This window comes from Chlorocebus sabaeus, chromosome 13, assembly GCF_047675955.1.
Source record: "Chlorocebus sabaeus isolate Y175 chromosome 13, mChlSab1.0.hap1, whole genome shotgun sequence".
In the NCBI taxonomy this organism is placed as follows: Eukaryota; Metazoa; Chordata; class Mammalia; order Primates; family Cercopithecidae; genus Chlorocebus; species Chlorocebus sabaeus.
In genome coordinates this window covers 22,388,454-22,399,198 of record NC_132916.1, presented here as the reverse complement: position 1 = coordinate 22,399,198, position 10,745 = coordinate 22,388,454, and the positions used below count along the sequence as shown (strand labels likewise).

General features: G+C 40.5%; 1 pseudogene; it reads right to left on the bottom strand.

The window, feature by feature from the left end:
• Positions 1 to 7,222: 7,222 nt before the first annotated feature.
• LOC103240699 (small ribosomal subunit protein uS5 pseudogene) lies at positions 7,223 to 10,392 on the bottom strand (annotated as a pseudogene).
• Between the last annotated feature and the right edge of the window lie 353 nt (positions 10,393 to 10,745).

The following is a 10,745-nucleotide window of genomic DNA, read 5'->3' as shown; positions in this document are numbered from 1 at the left end:
TCTTGTAATATTTACTTCATTCCAGTGGTCAGGAATAAAACCTGCAATATTTACACACTATTTTTTTCTTTTTTAAAATTATTATTATACTTTAAATTCTAGGGTACATGTGCATAACGTGCAGGTTTGTTACATATGTATACTTGTGCCATGTTGGTGTGTTGCACCCATCAACTAATCACCACCCATCAACTCGTCCTTTATATCAGGTATAACTCCCACTGCAATCCTTCCTCCCTCCCCCCTCCCCAAAATAGGCCCCAGTGTGTGATGTTCTCCTTCCTGTGTCCAAGTGATCTCATTGTTCAGTTCCCACCTATGAGTGAGAACATGCGGTGCTTGGTTTTCTATTCTTGTGATAGTTTGCTGAGAATGATGGTTTCCAGCTGCATCCATGTCCCTACAAAAATTCATCCTTTTTTATGGCTGCACAGTATTACATGGTGTATCTGTGCCACATTTTCTTAATCTGATCTGTCACTGACGGACATTTGGGTTGATTCCAAGTCTTTGCTATTGTGAATAGTGCTGCAGTGAACATATGTGTGCATGTGTCTTTATAGTAGCATGATTTATAATCCTTTGGGTATATACCCAGTAATGGGAAGGCTGGGTCATATGGTACTTCTAGTTCTAGATCCTTGAGGAATCATCATACTGTTTTCCTTAATGGTTGAACTAATTTACAATCCCACCAACAGTGTAAAAGTGTTCCTATTTCTCCACATCCTCTTCAGCACCTGTTGTTTCCTGACTTTTTAATGATTGCCATTCTAACTGGTGTGAGATGGTATCTCATTGTGGTTTTGAGTTGCATTTCTCTGATGGCCAGCGATGACGAGCATTTTTCATGTGTCTGTTGACTGTATGCATGTCTTCTTTTGAGAAATGTCTGTTCATATCCCTTGCCCACTTTTTGATGGGATTGTTTGTTTTTTTCTTGTAAATTGGTTTGAGTTCTTTGTAGGTTCTGGATATTAGCCCTTTGTCAGATGAGAAGATTGCAAAAATTTTCTCCCATTCTGTAGGTTGCCTGTTCACTCTGATAGTTTCTTTTCCTGTGCAGAAGTTCTTTAGTTTAATTAGATCCCATTTGTCAATTATGGCTTTTGTTGCCATTGCTTTTGGTGGTTTAGACATGAAGTCTTTGCCCATGCCTATGTCCTGAATGGTATTACCTAGGTTTTCTTCTAGGGTTTTTTTGGTATTAGGTCTAACATTTAAGTCTCTAATCCATCTTGAATTAATTAATTTTCATATAAGGAGTAAGGAAAGGATCCAGTTTCAGCTTTCCACTTATGGCTAGCCAATTTTCCCAGCATCATTTATTAAATAGGGAATCCTTTCCCCATTTCTTGTTTTTCTCAGGTTTGTCAAAGATCAGATAGCTGTAGATGTGTGGTATTATTTCTGAGGGCTCTTTTCTGTTCCATTGGTCTATATCTCTGTTTTGGTGCCAGTACCATGCTGTTTTGGTTACTGTAGCCTTGTAGTACAGTTTGAAGTAAGGTAGTATGATGCCTCCAGCTTTGTTCTTTTGACTTAGGATTGTCTTGGCAACGTGAGCTCTTTTTTGGTTCCATATGAACTTTAAAGCAGTTTTTTCCAGTTCTATGAAGAAAGTCATTGGTAGCTTGATGGGGATGGCATTGAATCTATAAATTACCTTGGGCAGTATGGCCATTTTCATGATATTGATTCTTCCTATCCATAAGCATGGTATGTTCTTCCATTTGTTTGTGTCCTCTTTTATTTCACTGAGCAGTGGTTTGTAGTTCTCCTTGAAGAGGTCCTTTACATCCCTTGTAAGTTGGATTCCTAGGTATTTTATTCTCTTTGAAGCAATTGTGAATGGAAGTTCATTCCTGATTTGGCTCTCTGTTTGTCTGTTACTGGTGTATAAGAATGCTTGTGATTTTTGCACATTAATTTTATATCCTGAGACTTTGCTGAAGTTGCTTATCAGTTTAAGGAGATTTTGGGCTGAGACAATGGGGTTTTCTAAATATACAGTCATGTCATCTGCAAACAGGGACAATTTGACTTCTTCTTTTCCTAACTGAATATCCTTTATTTCTTTCTCTTTCCTGATTGCCCTAGCCAGAACTTCCAACACTATGTTGAATAGGAGTGGTGAGAGAAGGCATCCCTGTCTTGTGCCAGTTTTCAAAGGGAATGCTTCCAGTTTTTGCCCATTCAGTATGATATTGGCTGTGGGTTTGTCATAAATAGCTCTTATTATTTTTAGATACGTTCCATCAATACCAAATTTATTGAGAGTTTTTAGCATGAAGGGCTGTTGAATTCTGTCAAAGGCCTTTTCTGCATCTATTGCGATAATCATGTGGTTTTTATCTTTGGTTCTGTTTATATGCTGGATTATGTTTATTGATTTGTGTATGCTGAACCAGCCTTGCATCCCAGGGATGAAGCCCACTTGATCATGGTGGATAAGCTTTTTGATGTGCTGCTGGATTCAGCTTGCCAGTATTTTATTGAGGATTTTTGTGTTGATGTTCATCAGGGATATTGGTCTAAAATTCTCTTTTTTTGTTGTGTCTCTCCCAGGCTTTGGTATCAGGATGATGTTGGCCTCATAAAATGAGTTAGGGAGGATTCTCTCTTTTTCTATTGATTGGAATAGTTTCAGAAGGAATGGTACCAGCTCCTCCTTGCACTTCTGGTAGAATTCAGCTGTGAATCCATCTGGTCCTGGACTTTTTTTGGTTGGTAGGCTATTAATTATTGCCTCAATTTCAGAGCCTACCATTGGTCTATTCAGGGATTCAACTTCTTCCTGGTTTAGTCTTGGGAGAGTGTAAGTGTCCAGGAAATTATCCATTTCTTCTAGATTTTCTAGTTTATTTGTATAGCGGTGTTTATAGTATTCTCTGATGGTAGTTTGTATTTCTGTGGGGTCGGTGGTGATATCCCCTTTATCATTTTTTATTGCATCTATTTGATTCTTCTCTCTTTTCTTCTTTATTAGTTTTGCTAGTGGTCTATCAATTTTGTTGATCTTTTCAAAAAAACAACTCCTGATTCATTGATTTTTTGGAGGGTTTTTTGTGTCTCTATCTCCTTCAGTTCTGCTCTGATCTTAGTTATTTCTTGCTTTCTGCTAGCTTTTGAATGTGTTTGCTCTTGCTTCTCTAGTTCTTTTAATTGTGATGTTAGAGTGTCAATTTTAGATCTTTCCAGCTTTCTCATGTGGGCATTTAGTGCTATAAAATTCCCTCTACACACTGCTTTAAATGTGTCCCAGAGGTTCTGTTATGTTGTATCTGTGTTCTCATTGGTTTCAAAGAACATCTTTATTTCTGCCTTCATTTCGTTATATACCCAGTAGTCATTCAGGAGCAGGTTGTTCAGTTTCCATGTAGTTGAGCAGTTTTGATTGAGCTTCTTAGTCCTGAGTTCTAGTTTGATTGCACCGTGGTCTGAGAGACAGTTTGTTATAACTTCTGTTCTTATACATTTGTTCAGGAGTGCTTTACTTCCAATTATGTGGTCAATTTTGGAATAAGTGTGATGTGATGCCAAGAAGAATGTATATCCTGTTGCTTTGGGGTGGAGAGTTCTGTAGATGTCTATTAGGTCTGCTTGCTGCAGAGATGAGTTCAATTCCTGGATATCCTTGTTAACTTTCAGTCTCTTTGATCTGTCTAATGTTGACAGTGAGGTGTTGAAGTCTCCCATTATTATTGTATGGGAGTCTAAGTCTTTTTGTAAGTCTCTAAGGACTTGCTTTATGAATCTGGGTGCTCCTGTATCAGGTGCATATATATTTAGGATAGTTAGCTCTTCCTATTGAATTGATCCCTTTACCATTATGTAATGGCCTTCTTTGTCTCTTTTGATCTTTGATGGTTTAAAATCTGTTTTTTCAGAGACTAGGATTGCAACCCCTGCTTTTTTTTTGTTCTCCATTTGCTTGGTAGATCTTCCTCTATCCCTTTATTTTGAGCCTATGTTTGTCTCTGCATGTGAGATGGGTCTCCTGAATACAGCAGACTGATGGGTCTTGACTCTTTATCCAGTTTGTCCGTCTGTGTCTTTTAATTGGAGCATTTAGTCCATTTACATTTAAGGTTAATATTGTTATGTGTGAAGTTGATCCTGTCATTATGATATTAACTGGTTATTTTGCTCGTTAGTTGATGCAGTTTCTTCCTAGCATCAACGGTCTTTACATTTTGGCATGTTTTTGCAATGGCTAGTACTGGTTGTTCCTTTACATGTTTAGTGCTTCCTTCAGGGTCTCTTGTAAGGCAGGCGTGGTGGTGACAAAATCTCTAAGCATTCGCTTATCTGTAAAGGATTTTATTTCTCCTTCACTTATGAAACTTAGTTTGGCTGGATATGAAATTCTGGGTTGAAAATTCTTTTCTTTAAGAATGTTGAATTTTGGCCCCCACTCTCTTCTGGCTTGTAGAGTTTCTGCCGAGAGATCTGCTGTTAGTCTGATGGGCTTCCCTTTGTGGGTAACCCGACCTTTCTCTCTGGCTGCCCGTAACAGTTTTTCCTTCATTTCAACTTTGGTGAATCTGACAATTATGTGTCTTGGAGTTGCTTTTCTCGAGGAGTATCTTTGTGGCGTTCTCTGTATTTCCTGAATTTGAATGTTGGCCTGTCTTACTAGGTTGGGGAGGTTGGGCAAGTTTTCCTGGATGATATCCTGAAGAGTGTTTTCCAACTTGGTTCCATTTTCTCCCTCACTTTCAGGCACCCCAATCAGACGTAGATTTGGTCTTTTCACATAATCCCATACTTATTGAAGGCTTTGTTCATTTCTTTTTCCTCTTTTTTCTTTAGACTTCTCTTCTCGCTTCATTTCATTCATTTGATCCTCAATCGCTGATACTCTTTCTTCCAGTTGATTGAGTCGGTTACTGAAGCTTGTGCATTTTTCACGTATTTCTTGTGTCATGGTTTTTATCTCTGTCAGTTCATTTATGGCCTTTTCTGCATTGATTATTCTAGTTATCCATTCTTCCATTCTTTTTTCAAGATTTTTAGTTTCTTTGCGCTGGGTACGTAATTCCTCCTGTAGCTCTGAGAAGTTTGATGGACTGAAGACTTCTCTCAACTCGTCAAAGTCATTCTCCATCCAGCTTTGATCCATTGCTGGCGATGAGCTGCGTTCCTTTGTAGGGGGAGATGCACTCTTATTTTTTGAATTTCCAGCTTTTCTGCCCTGCTTTTACCCCATCTTTGTGGTTTTATCTGCCTTTGGTCTTTGATGATGGTGACGTACTGATGGGGTTAGGTGTGGGTGTCCTTCTTGTTTGTTAGTTTTCCTTCTAACAGTCAGAACCCTCAGCTGTAGGTCTGTTGGAGATGGCTTGAGGTCCACTCCAGACCCTGTTTGCCTGGGTATCAGCAGCAGAGGTTGCAGAAGATAGAATATTGCTGAACAGCCAGTGTACCTGTCTGATTCTTGCTTTGGAATCTTCGTCTCAGGGGTGTACCCTGCCGTGTGAGGTGTGAGGTGTCAGTCTGCACCTAGTAGGGGATGTCTCCCAGTTAGGCTACTCAGGGGTCAGGGACCCACTTGAGCAGTCTGTCCATTCTCAGATCTCAACCTCCATGTTGGGATATCCACTGCTGTCTTCTAAGCTGTCAGACAGGGTTGTTTGTGTCTGCAGAGGTTTCTGCTGCTTTTTTTTTGTTTGTTTAGCTGTGCCCTGTCTCCAGAGGTAGAGTCTACAGAGACAGGCAGGCCTCCTTGAGCTGCTGCGGGCTCCACCCAGTTCAAGCTTCCCAGCAGCTTTGTTTACCTACTTAAACCTCAGCAATGGCGGGCACCCCTCCCCCAGCCTCACTGCTGCCTTGCCGTTAGGTCACAGACTGCTGCACTAGCAATGAGGGAGGATCCACGGGCGTGGGACCTTCCTGGCCAGGTGTGGGATATAATCTCCTGGTGTGCCGTTTGCTAAGACCCTTGGTAAAGCACAGTATTGGGGTGGGAGTTACCTGATTTCCAGGTGTTGTGTGTCTCAGTTCCCCTGGCTCGGAAAAGGGATTCCCTTCCCCCTTGCGCTTCCCAGGTGAGGCAATGCCTCACCCTGCTTCAGCTCCCACTGGTCAGGCTGCAGCAGCTGACCAGCACCAACTGTCCAGCACTCCCTAGTGAGATGAACCTGGTACCTCAGTTGAAAATGCAGAAATCACCCATCTTCTGTGTTGCTGGTGCTGGGAGCTGGAGACTGGAGCTATTCCTATTCCTACACACTTTTATTTTAAATAAGTCTCCTGAAGTGTTTTTCTTTATATAATACCTATTAAATGAACAGCTTTGATTTTATTTATCATTTACTATTTTCTATATTTTACCTTATTAATTTAAAATTTTTAACTTTTATATGGTATGTCCTCTTTCTACTTTATTTTGCACTGTTTTGTAATTGTTTTTCTAATTTCATAAAATAATTTGTACATTTTTTTTGTTTGTTTTGTTGAGATGGAGTCTTGCTCTGTTGCCCAGGCTGGAGTGCAATGGCACCATGTCAGCTCACAGCAACCTCTGCCTCCTGGGTTCAAGCGATTCTCACACCTCAGCCTCCCAGGTAGCTGGGATTACAGGCGTGTACCACCACACCCAGGTAATTTTTATATTTTTAGTACAGATGGGGTTTTGTCATGTTGGCCAGGCTATTCTCAAACTCCCCACCTCAGGTGATCCACCCACCTCAGCTTCCTGAAGTGCTGGGATTACAGGCATGAGCCACTGTGCCCGGCCTTGTTTTTCTTTTTTATTAAGACATTCATAATGCATTTTCCTCAGAGAAGTACTGTTCCTGTGTTCTTACAATTATATCATAAAGTGTTGTGTTTTTTTTTATTTTGTGCTTTCTAGATATGTAATTTTCCTACTTAAAAAAAAATCTGATCCAATAATTGTTTAATTCCCAAGTAACCTCAGAATACTTTAGCTTTTATTTTTCTTGTGCTTTATTTATTTATTTGGTAAGAATTAGAGAATGTGGCCTAGAAATTCCCTTGTTTTAAATTTCTTAATGTTTCCTCTGTGGCCAATTTTAGACAAATTTTTACAAATTCCTCATAATATACAAATTAAGTATCTTAACTTTTCAAGAGATATAAACTTCTATGTATAGCTAATTTTTGAACATTATTGGTTTTATTATTCATCTTATTTATTTATTTATTTATTTTTTGTAACAGGCTTAATTCACTTTATTTTTCTAGTATAAAAACCCTATGTTGTAGCCACAGCTGGAGCCTGGGGTCCGCTGCATGGAGACTCTGGTGTGGGTCTTGACAAAGTGGTCAGTGAATTCCTGATAGGGAGACTTGGTAAACACAGTCTCCTTCCAGAGGTCAGGGGTCAGGTAGCTGTAGGTCTTAGAGATGGCATCAACGGTGGCCTTGGCAAAGTTGCCCAGGGTGGCAGTGCAGCCCCGGGCTGAGGTGTAGCAGTCATCAATACCAGCTATCATGAGCAGCTTCTTGGGCACAGGCGCTGAGACGATGCCAGTGCCCCTGGGTGCAGGGATGAGGTGCACCAGCACAGAGCCGCAGCAGCCTGTCACCTTGCAAGGGACAGTGTGGGGCTTGCCAATCTTGTTCCCCCAGTAGCCTCTGCGCACCGGGACAATGGAAAGTTTGGCCCCACGGATGGCGGTGGCCACCTCCTTGGAGCACTTAACACCCAAGCCTACATGGCCATTGTAGTCCTCGATAGCAACAAACGCCTTGAACCTGGTAAGCTGGCTAGCCCGGGTCTGCTTCTGAACCGGCATAATCTTCAAAACCTCGTCTTTGAGAGAGGCCCCCAAGAAAAAGTCAATGATCTCAGATTCCTTAATGGGCAGAGAGAAGAGGTAGATCTCCTCCAGGGACTTGATCTTCATGTCCTTGACCAAGCGGCCCAGCTTGGTGACGGGCATCCACTCCTTATCCTCAGCCTTGCCTCCGCGAGCTCTGCGGCCTCGGCCCCGGCCCTGTCCACGGCCACGACTCCGGCCCCAGATGCCACTGCTGAAACCTCTGCGGAAGCCACCGTGGTTCCCCATCCCAGGGCCACCAGGGCCTCCGGGCCCCCACGCTGCACCGGCGTCATCCACCACTTGGTGTTTTCTCGGAGAAGAAGCTATTCATCTTATTTTTATGGCTATTTTCTTCCTGTCTCTCTCTAAGCCTAAAAGTGGGTAATTGAAATATTCCATTACAAAGAGATTCAGCTATTTTGTGGCCTATTGAAAAGTTTATCTTTTTCATATATTATCTTCTATATATCATATCTTCTTTACAATACACTCATTTTATTATTCATTGCTATTTTATTTCATTTTCAGACTTTTAATATCATGTCTGATATTACCACTGACACTTCTATAATCTTTATCTTTGTCTCCTGTTAATTTGTCTATTGCTTTATCTTTAAACTTTATGTATTACCTTAAGTGTGCTTAAACTCTGTTGTATTTTTTAATTCAATCTCATAGTCTCGTTCTTATAATGAGAAAATTCAGTTCGTTCAGGTGTAGCATTATCTTATAAATTTGACTTTGTTGCTTCTATGTTAATTAAATATTTCTTACATATTGAATTTTCCCTTTTTCTCAACTGACTAGGTTGCTTCATTCTATTTTACCCTTGTAAATGTGAAAGCAAAACTATAGTTTACTATTTTATTAATGTTTATTCTCTGTTTTCTATTTGTATAATCAGGTGCATATTTCGATATCATCTTTACAAAAAAGAGTCAGGTGTTTTCCCCACTCTAATGCACTTTTATGTATATGAGAATGCTTTACTTTCTTTTTTTCCAACACCTGTTTCCCACTACAATAATATTAGCTCAGAGAAATACAATGGGTTGTTCAAAAATTTCATGAAAAAATGGGCATTATGAAAAAACTATGCCCAAATATAAAAAAATTTGCATCAATATAAACTCATACTAACTTGTTCTAACATGTTCAAAGAGGATCTAGTTTGAGGCAACAAGCAGGATAAAACATTGGTTTGAAAAGAGCCCCTATCATAGCAACGTGAATTCTACAAAAATTGACAGGAACAAACATCACATTTATAGTGAAGAGTGAGTGGAAGAATGGTGAAATCACTGATGCTCAATGAAAAGCTTCTGGAGACAATATTCCAAAGACATCAGCAGTTTAAAAATGGATAACTCATTTTAAGAAGGGATATGGTAATGTTAAATACAAAGCCCACAGTGGCAGACCATCCATATCAACCTGTGAGGAAAAAATTAACCTTCATGGTGACCTAATTGAAAAGAACTGACAACAGCACAAACAATAGCCACCACCATAGACTTCCTAATTGATTTAGCTTACACAATTCCTAATGAAAAGTTAAAGATGAGCAAAGTTTCCACTCAATGAGTACCAAAACTGTGTCACCTAGAAAAGTTACAAAAAACATGAGAGATATCTATGGGAATTTTGAACAACTGAGATAGAGATTATGAAGAATTTATTCAAAGAATTGTAAAAGGAGATGAAACATGGCTTTACCAGTGCAATCCTGAAGACAATGCATAATCAAAGCAATGGCTACCAAGAGATGGAAGTAGTCCCATCAAAAAAGGGGACATGTCAAGAGCAAAGATGATAACAGCGTTTTAGGAAGCTCAAGGTACTTTGCTTGTTGACTTTGTGGAGGGACAAAGTATGATAACATCTGGTTCTTATGAGAGTTTTTTGAAAAAGTTAGCTAAAGCTGTAGCAGAAAAAATACCCAGAGAGTCCTTCTGCACCATCACAATGTTCTTGCTCATTCCTCTCTGATCAAACATGGCAATTGTGCAGAAGCTTTAATAGGAAATTAAAATTTGAATAAAAAATATAAGTTTCTAACATGGTATAATTTTCCCCCTTTTAATATATATCCTAGCATCTTTAATAGTCAGTTTAAAATGCATGTAAAATATGTGAATGTCAGTGAAATAATAAAACACACAAAATATTATACTAAAAATGAGACCCCCCCTGATAAATAACTCAGTGAAATATTAATGTAATCTTTATAAGAGAGTTCCAGTGAGGCAGCCACTATGGCTGCACACCAGTCCACATTTCCCTCTCCATACTGCATCTTCCCCCAGCCCACAACAAATCTCCACATCACTTTGCTGACAAGTGTTTGCATGGGCAGGCTTTGCTTTACTTGCCCTGCCAGTATGCAGAAGTTCAGTATGCCTCAACTCTACTGACTGCCATTGCAGAGTGAGCCTTGGTGGGCACAGAGCCAGCAAGCCCATCCCCTGCTAGTGCCCAGCCCTTGCACTAACACACTGTGCAGAATACACGGGATCCTCCCCACACCTTGAGCAATCACTACCACTTGGAGAGCACAGAGAAGGCATTCAGATGTGTGCCAGCCAGCACACTGCCCCATGCCAACACAACCTTCAGTGCAACACAGCACATGGTCTTCAGCAGAGAATTCTGACTCCTCCCAAGCTGCCTGGCCTCTGCCACTGTGGTGAACACCCACAGGAAAGCAGGCATCCCTGCATCTGCTAGCACTCTGCTTCATCTGCCACACTTCAGTCCCCCCAGCACAGTGGACTCCAAACCTTGAGGAGTCAAAGAACAAAGGCCCAATGCAAGTGCCCCAGAGTTAGAGCACACAGTTTAGAGTTGGGAGCTGAGTGTTGGTCCCCTAAAATCTCACAGAAACTAAGCCAGTTGGCTGAATCCATCTTATACCACAATCAAACTCTCAAGGTCATCAGATAGGATAAAAGG